The sequence below is a fragment of the Elephas maximus genome, chromosome 10 (genome assembly GCF_024166365.1).
Source record: "Elephas maximus indicus isolate mEleMax1 chromosome 10, mEleMax1 primary haplotype, whole genome shotgun sequence".
In the NCBI taxonomy this organism is placed as follows: Eukaryota; Metazoa; Chordata; class Mammalia; order Proboscidea; family Elephantidae; genus Elephas; species Elephas maximus.
This window is the reverse complement of record NC_064828.1, coordinates 20,887,859-20,906,225: the sequence shown is the minus strand read 5'-3', so window position 1 is coordinate 20,906,225 and position 18,367 is coordinate 20,887,859.

Genomic DNA, 18,367 nt, shown 5'->3' with positions numbered 1-18,367 from the left:
TTACTTCTTTCCACCCTAAAACTAGATATCACTGTTTTATCTTTAGTAAATCAAGAACTGGTTTGGAACAAAAATTGAAAGTACATAACTTCATTTTTTCCAGAGTTCTACAGGACGGTGTAGTAGAAATACTACTGGTTTAGTAATAAATATAAAACTGCATTGTTAAGGGCTTTTGAATGAAAGTGAGTGAGTGGTTACACCAAGCTTACAGTAATTGTTCAAAACATTGGTTGAATGAATAAATGGGAAAACACTGAATGCCATGTGAGTTATCCTCATGTATGTTAATAATGAATCTCACTGAACTGGGAAGAAATACATCATCTGAAAATATTCTACAATAAAATATTTGATTTATATTCACTATTTTATGCAACGTGTGTTTTCTCTAATTTTTCCCAGTTTGTAGAGTGATGCTTACTGCTGTTTTATTTTAAAAGTCATTTGTAGATTGAAATTTTGAATTTGCACACACACATTGTTGAATTTATACCTTGAAAAACACACACATTGTTGACTTTATGCCTTCTTGGACTGTTTGAGTTTTATTTTTACCATGTGCATAGAAATACAATTCTATCAAAAAGTCAAAATGAAAAAAAAAAGAAAAAGAATTGTTCAGACTTGACAACAACAACAAAGAAATCATCCATAAAAGGAAAAGAATGATAGATTGGACCTCATCAAAATTAAAAACTGATGCTCTGCAAAAGACCCTGTTATGGTGGTGAAAAGACAACCACAGCCTGGGAGAAAATGTTTGCAAATTATGTAGTGGACAAAGAACTTGTACCTGGAATACAAAAAGAAGTTTAAAAACTCAAGTGTAAAAAAATCAAACAATTCAATGAGAAAATTGGTAAAAGACATGAGCAGACATTACACTGAATAAGATATACAGATGGCAAATAAGGATATGAAGAGGTGCTCAACATCTTAGATATTTTGAAAAGAAAAAGTTATAACATAATGAGATACCACTACATACCAATCAGAATAGCTAAAATAAAAGCAAAATAGTGATAACACCAAATGCTGGTGATGATGTGGAGAAATTGGATCACTAGTACAGTGTTGATAGGGATGGGAAACAGAACAGCCACTATAGTAAAGAGTGTAGCAGTGTCTTACAAAACTAAACATGTGCTCACCATATGACCCGTCAAATTTACTCTTGGTCATTTATCCCAGAGAAATGAAAACGTATGTCCACATAAAAACTTGTACGTGAATGTCCATACCAGCTTTATTTTTAATAGTTAAAAACTGGAAACAAAGTGTCCTTCGATGGATGAATGGTTAAATGAACTGTGGTACATCCATTCCATGGAATATTACTTAGCAGTAAAAAAAAAAAGAACTATTGATACATAACAACTTAAATGGATCTTAAGGGAATATTGCTGAATGAAGAAGGCAGTCTCAAAAGATTACCTGCTGCATGATTCCGTTTATATAACAGTATTCAAACAACAGGATTCTAGAAATGGAGACCAGATCAGTGGTTTCCAGGGACTAGAAAGGAGAGATGGAAGGAGAGTATAACGGGTAACAGGTTAACAGGAGGGATCATTGTGGTGAAACTCTTCTGAATCTTGACTGTGTGCTGGTTACTCACATCTATACATGTGATAATGTTGCGTAGAACTACACACACAGAGACACAATTAAATGCAAATAAAGCTAGGGAAATTTTAACAAGTCAGTGGATTGTATCAGTGTCAATTTCCTGGTTGTGACATTGTACTACAGTTATTAGTTATGCAAGATGTTACCAGTGGGGGAAATTTGGTACAGGATATATGGGATCTTCCTGTATTATTTCTTACACCTGCATGTGAATCTATAATTACTGCAAAATAACGTTTAAAAGATGATTACTCACTACCATTATGCATCTACTACTGAAGTCTGTACTCACCATTTCTGTAGAATGCTATCAAGTGAGTAATATAATCAGGTTAGAAAGAGTTGGGACCAGGAACTCTGCTAAGAGACATGATTACTCTGAGTCCTGAAGGATCGTGGATATCAGAGGCGTGAGCGTCTGCTCCAATTGGAGGACACGTTCAAGTGCTAGCTTTCATGTTATAGGTTTAGGGTGGTTGGGCAGAGGGCACTGACAGAAGCTTGGCTACAGGGTGGATCTTCTGGAAGCAGATGAAGAGATGGAATTTATAGTACAAGATGTTTGTTGGGGATTAACACATATGAAAGGAAGATGGAGGATTGAGCTGAATAGAGCCCTGGAGTGAATATGGCTTTTCAGAGCCATCCTGAGTTGTGCCTAATGATTGGCCTTTATACTCCCTCCTTGCTCAGTCACCAGATGGGGGCCATCGCCAATGGGTACCAACTCGGGAGAAGTGGCTCTCTGTGGCTGAGGCAGAACCTGAAAGAGCTGACAGCTGAAGGCTGTCTGCTGCCTGCACTCTTCACACCTGGGCTGCAAGTCCTGCCTGGAAGGGGTGATCCAAGCAGTGCATCTCTGTATCTACCAGAGTTAGCATATGTAGACCCAGGTAGTGAATAAGTTAATATTGGACTCAAGCAAATAGTCTAAATAGGGAGTTCGGAGAAAAAGACTACTGGGAACAAGCATGCAGGTCTCCTCAACAACATGATAACAAAAAACCCACTGCCGTCAAGTCACGATAACAAGTGACTGTTTATTTCAGAGTACGAGCTGTCTGCCCACTGCTCTGATTTGAAGAAGCCTTCTACCTAGTGATTGATTAGGAGGCTAGAATGTATTGGCTTCTCCCTGCAAGGAGATGAGAATATATAGCAATTGTGGCATATGCTCTGGTCCTTTGCTTCTCACTTTTTTTTGAGTCCTCATGCTTTTAATATTACGTTCTAGACAGTGTTTTCAATTGTTGGATTGCTAAGAAATAACAGCTGAAATGCAAGTGCTCTTATTATTAAAATGGATGTTTTGGCTTTGTAGAAACTAGTTTCAACCTACTCACTTCCTGATCTCAGAGGCGGCTGGCTACCTATTGCAGAAAATGTTGACAAAGTCTCACTCACTGATCTGATTTCACCCTCCATTTGAGCAATGTGGTATTTTACAGATACGTGAAGCCGCTGTTTATCCTCCACTTAGTACTCTCCCCATGCGTTCATAAGGAGATGGTTAGAAATGGCATGTGACACAGGAAAACTCTTCAAAGGAGCCTGTTAGCCCTTCCTTATTCTTGCTGAATGGAATCTGAAAAAAAGCTATTGTTACATTTCTTACGGAGTTCCCCAACGCCTCTTATAAATGAGCCATATTTAGTTTTAAACAAATTTCCTGAAGTAAACAGTATATTTTCCTGATTTTCCTCTCTCTTGGTGAGCTTCCAAAAATCTTGGAAGTGAATTAGTGTGCAATTTGCATGCAAACCTTAGCCAAGGGGATGTGGTTTATTATAATACACGGTCCTCCTAATTATTGAACAGCCCAAGAAAACTCGGCCCAGTGTGCATCTGTTCTTGCTTGACCACACTGCCAAACATAATTTGGCAAGCTCGGAAATGTACATTGAGCAGACCTACAGTCTAATTTGCATTAGAGTTTGTGGTAATTATATGAAAGCTATAACTGAACAAGCTTGTCCGCTCTTTTTAGATCACTTCATTTCTAAAAAATAAACAAGAAGCCAAGCCCCCAAAGAATTTCTCTTTTTATGTGTCTTTGAGGTTTCTCAATGTGACTTAATCATCACCCAAGTGTTAGTTCTGCTTATACTTGAAGAGAAAACCTCTTTCCCACATATTTCATGCAGGGTTTCTTTTATTATCCTTGATCTCTATTGGCTGATTGTGCATGTTGCAATCTATATTTGATATCATTGCTCAAAAGAGTGAATTAGGCTACCGCTGACCAGATGTCTGCATTATTTAGGAATTTGCATCCAAGAATCAATAAGTAGACTCATTGCTATATTGTATGAAGGAGTAATATGGAATCATAGAAAGAGTTCTGAACTGGAAATCATGAAGTTTCCATTGAGATGTTATCTTTGTTGAATGCCCTTAAATAAACCACTTAATTTCTTTGGGTCTCAGCTTGCCTATCTATAAAATGGGGATATTGAAGCCTGCTTTATCTGCCTTACATAGTTGATGTGGATGCCAATTGGGGGAAAAAGCGTTTTGGCAGAAAAAGTAAATGACAGTGTTGTTTAAAAATGGTATTATTATTAGGTAAATATCAATGCATACTCAGTACCTTTGTGAATAATATGGTAGCATACTTCATAGAATACCCTCAGGGACACCCAGGGAATCTGAAGCTCCAGCCGGGGAGTGGATTCTGGGAGTTGTAGGCCAGTATGGCCCAAGTGCTCTAGAGCTGGGCTGTCCAATGCAGTGGTCATTTGCCGCATGTAGCCATTGAGTCCTTGAGATAAAGCTAGTCCAAAATGAGATATGCAGTAAGTGTAAAATACACACCAGTTTTCAGGCTTAGTATTAAAAAAGAATGTAAAGTATCTCAATATTTTTATGATGATGATTTTTAGTATGTTGATTTAAATACAATTTTTTGAGTTCAGTTATAGTATCAAAATGGTATGTTTCTCTTTACTTTTTTAATGTGGCCAAAAAAACCAAACCCATAGCTGTTGAGCTGATCCCAACTCATAGTGACCCTGTAGGACAGAATAGAACAGCCCCATAAGGTTTCCAAGGAGTTCCTGGTGGGTTTGAACTGCCGGTCTTTTGGTTAGCAGTTGTAGCTCTTAACCACTATGCCACCAGGGTTTCCAAGTAGAAAATTTTAAATTACCTATGTGGCTCACATTATATGTCTACTAGACAGTATTCCTCTAGAGCATGGAGCTATGAGATATCTGAAAGATTATGTCTAGGTATGAAGCCAGAATTGGCAACTAAGTAGGCAATTGAACCACAAAGCAGGTACAAAGCAACAGCGTAGTGGCTGGGGACACCAAGCCTGACCTAGTGGATTTGGAAGGGTGGTTAGGAAATGGAGCTTAGAGAAATCTTCTGGAACTTGGAATTGCAGTTATCAAAAGCCCTTGGCTTTGTTTGTGGGTAGATAGGGAGCTGTTAAGGGCACCAGCCAGTTCAGACATACCAGTATCATTGTTCAAAAAACAATTATATTTAATAAAACCACCACAGCCTAGAGGCTTCAGGGAATGCATAATTTTTTGTGTTTGAGTATTCTGGTTATTCTAATGTTTATCCTTTAAATATCAAAACTGAGAAAAATTTGAAGCATTTCATAAGGAAATAATTTTGAAAAAATGTATTAGGAATTCTTTGCCTTTTTATACAGAGTATACTCATTATAATTTTTGTGAAATCCTGTTTACCCAAGGATGCAAATTATAGTGTTGTACAATATATTAATGATCCATGTAACATTGTGGGGTCCCATTTGTGGGTGGCTGCTTGCTCCTACAGTAAGTAGCCTCAGGTGGGAATGCGGTTCAAATTATGTCTGTTTTTATGTTTTTCTTGCTATCAGACTACTAACCAAAATGTTTCATTCTCTCACTGCACCTGCAAATAGAAATTTTTACCAATTAATTTCTTTCATCTAATCTTCCATGAGATTGGTGATTGGAGAAATTGGGGTTTTTTGAACTGGAGATAAAGCAGATATTAATATGTTTTGAGTGAGAAACTCGGGGTTCTTTCCCTGTATGTAAGTTATGGTGGTGGATAGTGACATTTTTCTTAGTCACAGGCATTTGTTTGCTTGTTTGTTTGTCTCAAAGTTATGATCTGTGATCTAAACTTATTGGCCTGAGAACTAAAGTTTCAAGTATCTGAGATTTAAATATAATGAAGTTCACTGGGACAAAGTAGAAATAATGGACCTGTTTTGGCTTGCCAAGCAGAAACCAACTCTTCATGTTTGGAAGGGGCATGATGCTTTCAGCTTGTTGAGATCCAATGCTAAACTATGTTTTCTAGAGCAGCAAATGCATTTATCAATTTAAAACTCCGGTTTCTTTTGTCATTTCACATGCCATTTCTTAACCTGTCATTCTGTGCAAAGTAATTGTGGAGGAGACGGGTGGGCGGGTGGGGGATAATGGCAAACTAGCTTTGCCAAATGCTTAGTAATGTTACTTTATAAACTTATTTGATTATAGCGCTCCGTTAAGTATAACAGTGAAAAGTACCTGAAACACTCGTTGTCTTGGTTATCTAACCCAGAACCCAGTGCCATCGAGTCGTCAGCAGTTCAAATCCGCCAGGCATTCCTTGGAAACTCTATGGGGCAGTTCTACTCTGCCCTATAGGGTCGCTATGAGTCTTGGTTATCCAGTGCTGCTATAATAGAAATATAACAAGTGAGTGGCTTTAACAAACAGAGATTTATTTTCTCACAGTCTAGAAAACCGGGAATCTGAATTCAGGGCATTGGCACTAGCAGAAGTTTTTCTCTCTCTGTTGCTCCTAGGGGGAGGTTCTTATCTCTTTGCAGCTTCTGTTTCTTTGTTCCTTGGTGATCATGTGGCTTGTATCTTCTCCCAACTGTGCTTCCTTGCTTAATCTGCTCTTATATCAAAAGAGATTCATTTAAAACACATCCTACCCTAATTCTGTGTCATTAACATAACAAAGAAAACCCATTCCCAAATGGGATTATAACCACAGGTATATTCCAATTTAGATTGACTTTTTTTTTTTTACAGGTCAGAGTAGAACTGCCCCATAGGGTTTCCAAGGAGCAGCTGGTTGATTAGAACTGCTGACTTTTTGGTTAGCAGCCGAACTCCTAACCACTGTGCCATCAGGGCTCCATCACAGGTATAAGATTTACAACACATATTTTTGGTGGACACAGTTCAATCCATAACACCCATATTAACACGTACTGATGAATTTAAAAGTAGAAAGTTAGATTTCTGGTTGGGCCAGTGGGATTAAATGGATATTTTTGTCTATTTTTATCATTATATATGTGTTTAGTGAGCATAAATGACTTCATAAAAACTTTATGATAACCAAGAATATGGGTTCAACCAATTCAGATTAACTGAAAAGTATGCAAGAATGTTCCAGTGCCCTACTTACTCTGCTCATGTGACTTGAACTTCTCAGAGGTGTACATGCCACAAATCCAAATAACTAACAGTTGAGTTTGAAAGGGCAGCCAATTTTTTTTATCACTAGGAGATGCCCATTATAGTTTTGCTCTCCAGGGCTAGGATTTGTATGAAGTGACATTAGTTATAATGCTAAGAGGCAATATAATTGGAGTTAAGGGCGTGAGAGACCAAGCTAATCTTCATTTAGCTACATATTGGCTGTATGATCCTTTCCATTCTGAACTTCCTAGACATTTTCGACGTGTTCTTATTAGTTGCTGTCCAGTCTAGGCCATCTTAGACTTAGAGGTAGTAATAAGACCTGTCTCATGTATTAACGTATTATATGAAACAAGAGCACTTAGCTACAGTAGCTATTATTTTTCTTCTATTTATGTCCAGTGACAGTTTTTAACAAAGTTGAGAAAAGAAACATGAATGTTTCTCTATAATTTTTGTTTCAGAGACAGAATAACATATGTATTAGTTTGATATTCAGTTTTAGACTTATTGAACCAAGGATAGGATAGCCAACTTTACAAAAATGTGTGTCGTGGCCTGTGAAGGAAAGCAGTGGTGTCATACATAATAAGAAACCCCATGAACAATTGATAATTCATGCCAGAAAACAGACCATTGATTTGTCCAATATTGAAAGCCACATACTCATATGCCAACAAAAACACAGAAAAATATGACGTGAGTAGAAACAATCTAGCACTTTTTAAAGAAATACTACTTGATTATAACAGGAAAGCTGGTAATAGGGAACCCAGGGCTGAGGAGGAAGAGTGTTGACATGTCATGGGTTGTTAACCACTGTCACAGAACAATGTGTATACTAACTGATGAAAAACTAGTTCATTCTGCAAAACTTCATCTAAAGTACAATAAAAAAAAAAAAGAAATGATCAGTAAACTTTTTGCTACCAATCTTTGTCTTTTACTAGTTAATATAACCATCAATGCCAAAATTGCAAAAGAAAAATTTCACCACAAATCCAGTGAACAAATTTTGAATTGCTTTAAGTAAGTCATAAGGATTATTCCTTAAATTAAAAAAAAAAAATTTTTTTTAAACTTATTACCATTGTTAGCATTATTATTTTAATATATATTGGGTACAATAAATGCTTGTAGAATTGAATTCCTTGTGGTGTCCTTGTGGTGTCTCCCTTAGCGTGGTGGTGGCAGGAAGAGAAACAGTGAGTCATACCCTGGCCACTTCCTTAGTTTCATGCCTTGTATCCTGCACAAGGTACAGGCTAAGAGATATTGTTTTGGTTCAGAGTAAGGTGTCTATGATCCATAAGGGTGCTATAAAAAGCCTCTAATCCACCATCTGAACCTAGGTAACTAGAGGGCTTGGCAAACTCAGTTGTTTTTCACACGCTACTTCTCTGTCTCCCCTCACTGCCCCACAATTCATGACATGGGGCAAACAGGCATCAAGATGTATCAGGTTCAAGGAATATCAAGTAAAGATCTCATAGCTGTCCAAAAAAAAAATGTGACTAACAAAATTCCCATTTGTTCTACAGTTGTTGTTAGGTGCCATCGAGTCAGTTCCAACTCACAGCCACCCTACGTGCAACATAACGAAGCACTGCCTCCTGGTCTTGTGCCAACCTCAAAATTGTTGTTATGCTTGAGCCCATTGTTGCAGCCACTGTGTCAACACATCTCATTGAGGGTCTTCCTCTTTTTTGCTGACCCTCTACTTTACCAAACATGATGTCCTTCTCCAGGGACTGATCCCTCCTGACAGCATGTCCAAAGTATGTGAGATGTAGTCTCGCCATCCTCACTTCTAAGGAGCACTCAGGCTGTGCTTCTTCCAAGACAGATTTGTTCATTTTTTTTTGGCAGTCCATGATATGTTCACTATTCTTCTCCAACACCACAATTCAGAGGCATCAACTCTTCTTCTGTCTTATTCATTGTCCAGCTTTCACATGCACAGGAGATGATTGGAAACACCATCGCTTGGGGTCAGGCACAACTTAATCTTCAAGGTGACATCTTTGCTTTTCAACACTTAAAGAGGTCTTTTGCATCAGATTTGCCCAATGCAATGAGTCTTTTGATTTCTTGACTGCTGGTTCCATGGGTGTTGATTGTGGATCCAAGTAAAATGAAATCTTTGACGGCCTCAATCTTTTCTCCATTTATCATGATGTTGGTTGTTGGTCCATTTGTGAGGATTTTTTTCTTTTTTAATTTTTATTGTGCTTTAAGTGAAATCTTTTTTTTTAAGTGAAAGTTTACAAATCAATTCAGTCTCTCATCCAAAAATTTGTGTACACCTTGCTATATACTCCTAATTGCTCTCCCCCAGAGAAACATCCTGCTCCTTCCCTCCACTCTATCTTTTCATGTCCATTCCACCAGCTTCTAACCCCCTCTGCCCTCTCATCTCCCCTCCAAATAGGAGATGCCAACATAGTCTCAAGTGTCTACTTGATCCAAGAACCTCATTCTTTACCAGCATCTTTTTCTATCCCATTGTCCAGTCCAATTCCTGTCTGAAGAGTTGGCTTTGGGAATGGTTCCTGTTCTGGGCTAACAGAAGGTCTGGGGCCATGACCACCGGGGTCCTTCTAGTCTCAGTCAGACCATTAAGTCTGGTCTTTTTACAAGAATTTGGGGTCTGCATCCCACTGCTCCCCTGCTCCCGCAGGGGTTCTCTGTTATGTTTCCTGTCAGGGCAGTCATCGGTTGTAGCTGGGCACCATCTAGTTCTTCTGGTCTCAGGCTGACATAGTCTCTGATTTATGTGGCCCTTTCTGTCTCTTGGGCTTGTAATTACCTTGTGTCCTTGGTGTTCTTCATTTTTCTGTGGTCCAGGCGGGTTGAGACCAATTGATGCATCTTAGATGGCCGCTTGCTAGCGTTTAAGACCCCAGGCACCACTCTCCAAAGTGGGATGCAGAATGTTTTCTTAATAGATTTTATTATACCATTTGACTTAGATGTCCCCTGAAACCATGGTCCTCAAACCCCCGCCCCTGCTACACTGGCCTTAGAAGCAGTCAATTTATTCAGGAAACTTCTTTGCTTTTGGTTTAGTCCAGTTGTGGTGACCTTGCCTGTATTGTGTGTTGTCTTTCCCTTCACCTAAAGTAGTTCTTATCTACTATCTAATTAGTGAATACCCCTCTCCAACCCTCCCTCCCCCCTCTTATAACCATCAAAGAATATCTTCTGCTCTGTTTAAACTATTTCTCGTAATAGTGGTCTTATACAATATTTGTCCTTTTGCAACAGACTAATTTCACTCAGCAAAATGCCTTTCAGGTTCCTCCATGTTATGAAATGCTTCACAGATTCATCACTGTTCTTTATCAATGCATAGTATTCCATTGTGTGAATAATTTATTTATCCATTCATCCATTGATGGGCACCTTGGTTGCTTCCATCTTTCTGCTATTGTAAACAGTGCTGCAGTGAACACGGGTGTGCATATATCTGTTCGTGTAAAGGCTCTTATTTCTCTAGGATATATTCCAAGGAGTGGGATTGCTGGATCCTATGGTAGTTCTATTTCTAGCTTTTTAAGGAAGTGCTATATCCATTTCCAAAGTTGTTGTACCATTTTACATTCCCACCAGCAGTGTATAAGTGTTCCAATCTCTCCGCAACCTCTCCAACATTTATTCTTTTGTGTTTTTTGGATTAATGCCAGCCTTGTTGGAGTGAGATGGAATCTCATTGTAGTTTTGATTTGCACTTCTCTAATGGCTTATGAACGTGAGCATTTCCTCATGTACCTGTTAGCTACCTGAATGTCACCTTTAATGATGTGTCTGTTCATATCTTTTGCCCATGTTTTAATTGGGTTATTTATCTTTTTGTAGTTGAGTTTTTGCAGTATCATGTAGATTTTAGAGATCAGGTGCAGATCAGAAATGTCACAGCTAGAAACTTTTTTCCAGTCTGTAGGTAATCTTTTTACCCTTTTGGTGAAGTCTTTGGATGAGCATAGGTGTTTGATTTTTAGGAGCTCCCAGTTATCTAGTTTCTCTTCTGCATTGTTAGTAATGTTTTGTATACTGTTTATGCCATGTATTAGGGCTCCTAAAGTTGTCCTTATTTTTTCTTCCATGATCTTTATTGTTTTAGATTTTATATTTAGGTATTTGATCCATTTTGAGCTTGTTTTTGTGCATGGTGTGAGGTATGGGTCTGGTTTCATTTTTTTGCAGATGGACATCCAGTTATGCCAGCACCATTTGTTAAAAAGACTGTCTTTTCCCCATTTAATTGCTTTGTAGCCTTTGTCAAATATCAACTGTTCATATGTGGATGGATTTATGTCTGTATTCTCAATTCTGTTCCATTGGTCTATGTATCCGTTGTTGTACCAGAACCTGGATTGTTTTGACTACCGTGGTGGTATAATAGGTTCTAAAACCAGGTAGAGTAAGGCCTCCCATTTTGTTCTTTTTCAGCAATGCATTACTTATCTGGGGCCTCTTCCCCTTCCATATGATGTTGGTGATTTGTTTCTCCATCTCACTAAAGAATGTCCTTGGAATTTGGATTGGAATTGCGTTAAATCTATAGATCGCTTTTGGCAGAGTAGACATTTTTACAATGTTAAGTCTTCCTATCCATGAGCAAGGTATGTTTTTCCACTTCTATAAGTCTCTTTTGGTTTCTTGCAAAAGTGTACTGTAGTTTTTTTTGTATAAGTCTTTTACATCTCTGGTAAGATTTATTCCTAAGTATTTTATCTTCTTGGGGGCTACTGTAAGTGGTATTGATTTGGTGATTTCCTCTTCGATGTTCTTTTTGTTGGTGTAGAGGAATCCAACTGATTTTTGTATGTTTATCTTTTATCCTGATAATCTGTCAAACTCTTCCATTAGTTTCAGTAGTTTTCTTGAGGATTCCTTAGGGTTTTCTGTGTATAAGATCATGTCATCTGCCAGTAGAGATAACTTTTACTTCTTCCTTGCCAATCTGGATGCCCTTTACTTCTTTATCTAGCCTAATAGGTCTGGCTAGGACCTCCAGCACAATGTTGAATAATAGAGGTGATAAAGGGCATCCTTGTGTGGTTCCCAATCTCAAAGGGAATGCTCTCAGGCTCTTTCCATTTAGGATAATGGTGGCTATTGGCTTTGTATAAATGCCCTTTAGTATGTTGAGGAATTTTCCTTTAGTCCTATTATCATGAATGGGTGTTGAACTTTGTCAAATGCCTTTTCTGGATCAATTGATAAAATCATGTGATTCTTTTGTTTTATTTATATGACGGATTACGTTAATTGTTTTTCTAATGTTGAAACATCCCTGCATACCTGGTATGAATCCCACTTGGTCATGGTGAATTATTTTTTTGATATGTTGTTGAATTCTATTGGCTAGAATTTTGTTGAGGATTTTTGCATCTAAGCTCATAAGGGATATAAAAAAAAAGGGATATAGGTCTGTAATTTTCTTTCTTTTTTTGGTGTTTTTAGCTGTTTTTGGTATCAGGGATGATTTTTGTTTTCTTTTTGTTGAGTTGTAATCCATTCTGAAGGCTGTGGTTTTTGATCTTCATCAGTAAGTGCTTCAAATCCCCTTCACTTTCAGCAAGTAAGGTTGCATCATCTGCAGAGTACAGGTTGTTAATGAGCCTTGCTCTAATCCTGATGCCCCGTTTTTCTTCATATAGTCCAGCTTCTTGGATTATTTGCTCAGTTTACAGATTGAATAGGTACTGTGAGAGGATACAACCATGACACACACCTTTCTTGATTTAAACCACACAGTATCCCCTTGTTCTGTTCAAATGACTCCCTCTTGATCTATGTACAAGTTCCTCATGAGCACAATTAACTCTTTTAGATTTTCCATTCTTCTCAATGTTATTCATAATTTGTTATGATCCACACAGTGGAATGCCTTAGTATAGTCAATAAAACGCAGGTAAACATCTTTCTGGTATTCCCTGCTTTCAGTAAGGATCCCTTTGACATCAGCAGTGGTATCCCACAACCTCTTCTGAATTCGGCTTGCGTTTCTGGCAGTTTCATATTGATATACTGCTGCAGCTGCTTTTGAATGATCTTCAGCAAAATTTTACTTGTGTTTGATATTAATATTGTTGTATAATTCCCACATTCAGTGGGATCACCTTTCTTGGGAATAGGCATAAATATGGATCTCTTCCAGTCAATTGGCCAGGTAGCTGTCTTCCAAATTTCTTGGCATAGACGAGTAAGTACTCCCAGTGCTGCATCCATTTGTTGAAACATCTCAGTTGGTATTCCGTCATTTCTTGGGGCCTTGTTTTTCACCAATGCATTCAATGCAGCTTGGACCTCTCCCTTCAGTACCATTGGTTTCTGCTTGTGTGGTACTCCTGAAATGGTTGAATGTCGACCAGTTCTTTTTGGTATAGTGACTCTGTGTATTCCTTCCATCTTCTTTTGATGTTTCCTGAGTCATTTAATATTTTTCCACATAAAATCATTCAATATTGTGACTTGAGGCTTGACTTTTTCTTCAGTTCTTTCAGCTTGCAAAATGCCAAGTGTGTTCTTCCCTTTTGGTATTCCATCTCCTGGTCTTTGGACATGTCATTATAATACTTTGTCTTCTTGAGCTTCTCTTTGAAATCTGCTGTTCAACTCTTTTACTTTATCATTTCTTCCTTTTGCTTTAGCTATTTGACGTTTAAGAGCAAGTTTCAGAGTCTTTTCTGACATCCATTTTGTTCTTTTCTTTCTTTCCTGCCTTTTTAATGACCTCTTGCTTTCTTCATGTATGATGTCCTTGATGTCATTCCACAACTCCTCTGTTCTTCCATCATTAGTGTTCAACGCATGAAATTTATTCTTGAGGTGGTCTCTAAATTCAGGTGGGATATATTCAAGGTCATACTTTGGCTCTCGTCAACTTGTTCTAATTTTCTTCAGTTTCAACTTGAACTTGCAGGTAAGCAATTGATGGTCTGTTCCACAGTTGGCTCCTGGCCTTGTTCTAACTGATGATATTGAGCTTGTCCATTGTCTCTTCCCACAAATGTAGTTGATTTGATTCCTGTGTCTTCCATCTGCTGAGGTCTAAAAAAAAAATGTATATAGTCACTGTTTATTTTAGTGAAAAAAGGTATTTGCAATGAAAAAGTTGTTGATATTTCAAAATTCTATCATGAGATTGATCTCAAGCATCATATCTATCACCAAGGCCGTATTTTCCAACTGCAGATACTTCCTCTTTGTTTCCAACTTTTGCATTCCAATCTTCAGTAATTGTTAAGGCATCCTGATTGCATGTTCGATCAATTTCATACTGCAGAAGTTAGTAAAAATCTTTAATTTCTTCCTCTTTGGCTTTAGTGATTAGTGTGTAAATTTGAATAATAGTCATATTAACTGGTCTTCCTTGTAGGCGTGTGGATATTATCCTGTCACTGACAGTGTTGTACTTCGGTATAGATCTTGAAATGTTCTTTTTGAAGATGAATGCAATACCACGATTCCTCTTGAAGTTGTCATTCCCGGCAGAGTAGACCATATGATTGCTGAATTCAAAATGACCAATACCAGTCCATTTCAGCTCACTAATGCTGAGGATATCAATAAGTATGCGTTCCATTTCATTTTTGATGACTGTTGATTTTCCTAGATTCATACTTCGTACAGTCCACATTCTGAATATTAATGGATGTTTGCAGCTGTTTCTTCTCATTTGGAGTCATGCCGCATCAGCAAATGAAGGTCTTGAGAGCTTGACTCCATCCACATTATTAAGGTCTACTCTATTTTGGAGAGGCAACTCTTCTCCAGTTGTCTTTTGAGTCCCTTCCCGCCTGAGGAGCTTATCTTCTAGCAATATTTCAGTGTTCCACTGCTGTTCAGAAGGTTTTCGCGGGCTAAATCTTTTCAGAAGTAGACCGCTGGGTCCTTCTTTTTAGTTTCTTAGTTATCTTCTGCTGCTATATATATAAAAAAAAATACCACAAGTAGATGGCTTTAATGAGAGAAATTTATTCTCTTACAATCTAGTAAAGTACTAGTCCGTATTCAGGGTATCAGCTCCAGGGGAAAGCTTTCCCTTTCAGCTCTGGAGGAAGGTTAGTGTCATCAATCTTCCCTTGATCTAGGAGCTACATGTCCTAGATATCACCTGAAACCATGGTCTCCAGACCCTTTCCCCTGCCATTCTGTCCCTCAAAGTGTTTGGTTGTGTTCAGGAAATTTCTCAGCTTTTAGCTTAGTCCAGTTGTGCTGACTTCCCCTGTATTGTGTGTTGTCTTTCCCTTTACATAAGATAATTCTTGTCTACTATCTAGTTGGTAAATTCCCCTCTCCAGTTTCCCCATCCTCGTAACCATCAAAGAATGTTTTCTTCTGTATACACAGGATTTTATGGTGCCATAAAATCTATACTAGAGAGACACAGTGATGTCTAAATTACTTAAGGTCAAATTCTATTCTTAGCCCTATGAGTGTTTAGAAAATTGAGATGAAAGAAGCTGAATTTTTGGATTTGATATCACTCAACAAATTGCTCTGCAATGAAATCAGCTTTCCTTTGTGAAGTCCAAAAGTAAACATTAATATCTGAATCTTATACAGAATCTAATATCAAAGCAATACTTAGACTGGGCTTCAGGCTGGAAGGCAGGGAGAAAGAAAAACTCTTCTTTAGACACAGACTGCAACTCTCTAGCATTTCACATATTTCTTGGAAGACTTACTTAATCCACCTTGTCATGTGTTGACGTTTAATAAACACCTCATTCCTCTCCAGGTATTTGTAACAGAGAGCTGAAAAATAGTAAATCCCTGGTCAGTTAATAGTGTTGAAATAGCCAAAAATTTAAAAAGCTTTCCTCTTAAAAATTAAGGCTAATGGAAATAAATTTTATTTTAATATTATTTTCTTCTTTCTTCTGACTATATCAGTGTGCATACCTGCAATGTATATTGCTTCCCGTGAGGGAACCACCTTTTTTTGTGATAGTAATGATGCTTCTATGACATTACTCATGTTTCCTTAGAATGACATGAAATTCATTACTCATTTTTATTGGTTTATATTTTTATGAGTTTTTTTTTTTTTTTTTTAGATTAACACAAAATGTGCCTTCCTGTGCATAACAGAAATCCTCAAAGATTGCTAACACTTTACAGATTTGCTGGCTAATGTATAATCTGCAGAGAATATCTGCCTCATCTGACAAGCACCATCTCAGCCCAGAGAAGCTGTGTCCAATCCGTCTATCAGATCTGACATTGGTGGTATCCTCGCAGCCCTTCCCAGTACACACCCTGCCTTTAAAGGTCTTCCTATCCCTGTTATTGGTCTCGCAGATGATAGAGTATGACACTCCATAAACAATGAGCTAGGCCTTTTGTAGCCTGCTTTGCTTTTCTTGGCTTCAAACTGCCACTGAATGTCAAATCAATTTGGCTCTCATTAGAACAGCTTTATATGTGCAAATGTATTTGGGTCTCATTGCCACTTTTTTTTTTGTCCCTATTTTTTTTCTCTTTTCCATTTTTCCTTTCTCTTTGAGATGATGTAATTTTTCTATAATCCATGCCAACACCTGTTTCTTTAGAAGAGAGAGAGAGGAGAGAAAAAAAAAAAAGAGAGAGAGAAGAGAAAGAAAAGTGAGAGAAAAAGCTTGGCGTGTTGCTCCTTATCACAATCAGCATGAACACCAGGCTGGCACATTATGGCTCAAGTTTCCCCAGAACAAAGAGAAAATGCCTTGTTGCCATGATATTGTACATCACAGGGCCCAGATAAAGTCAGGAGTCTCTGTAAACCTTGGTTCCTGATGTCTGGAGAGGCGGTTGTCGAGAGAGAGTAAGGTGTGTAAGCTGGTTTTATTGATAAGTGATGAAGCCAGCAATAAATCTGATTCAGTGCTTAAGGACGTCTGGGCTACAGCACCATGTTTCATGGAAGACTGTTTTCCTATGGAGTTGGGAGAAATAGAGGGCTACATCCGAGAGAATAGCACAGACTTAAAGAGGCAGCAGGAAGCTGAATGATGAACAAACAGTTGGAGACAGACAGATGAAAAGACAAACTAGTCAGACCAACCTTTATGATGACCTGTGTACACTTTTCAGTTTATGTAAGAGTATTTTTCCTCTGATATGCAGACTTCGAGGTCTTGGATTCAAATAAACCATTTTATAGCATATATATCATATATACATGATATATATACATGTATATATCATATATACATGTATGTATATTACATATATATGATATCTGCTCTTGTATGTATGTATGCAGCTGGAGCTTTGACTTTGAAGTTATTTGAGAGGTATCAGTGACTGATATCTACAGTTTTTGGATTTATTGATGCAAAAAAAATGAAGTAGAGTGGGTTGAATATAAATTCAGAAACTAGGCTAATTATTACAGTTCTTAATGTTGTGTTATGTTCTTCCTTCTGAGAAATTCAGATGACAGAGTGTACATGTATATATGTGTTTACGTACATAGTCATTCATTTAATGAACACCTATTATATAAACTGGCCTAAGTGCTTGGAATACATCCATGTACAAAATTTGAAACAATCTCTGCTCTTGTAGAGTTTATATTTTAGTAGGGGATACTGGTAATAAATAATGATACCAATAAACCATTAAAATATAGAATCTCTTAGGAAGTGATTAAAAAAAAAACCAAATCTGTTGCCATTGAGTCGATTCTGACTCATAGTGACCCCATAAGACACAGTAGAACTGCCCCATAAGGTTTCCAAGGAGTGGCTGGTAGATTTGAACTGTTGATCTTTTGGTTAGCAGCTGAGCTTTTGCCACCAGAGTTCCTAGAAAGTGATAAATGTTATGAAAAAAAGTGCTGAGCAGGATCAAGGAGATTAAGAGCGCTAGGTCATGTTTCATTACAATTTAAAATAGGGAGGTCAGTATATATATCACTGAGACGGTGACTTTTGAAAAGTAGTTGAAGGAAGTAAGGGGATAAGCTATCTGGGTAGCTGGAGGAGAGTGTAGCATGTGGAAGTGGAGTGGAATGGACCAAGGGCAGCAGTGTGAGCCATCAGAGAGGTAATAGATGTGGGTGCAGATGACAAAAGCCTTGTAGGCCAATTGTGCTCTGAGTGAAATGGACATTGGTTGGAGGATTTGAAGTGGAGGAAATATATCATGCATATATCATGCATTCATTTCTATGACAGTGTGTTTTCTCATATTGTAACCAGTCTGGAGCTGAAAGAGTTTATTCATACCTGTTGCCATCCAGTCGATTCCAACTCATAGTGACCCTATAGGACAGAGTAGGACTGACCGATAGGGTTTCCATGGCT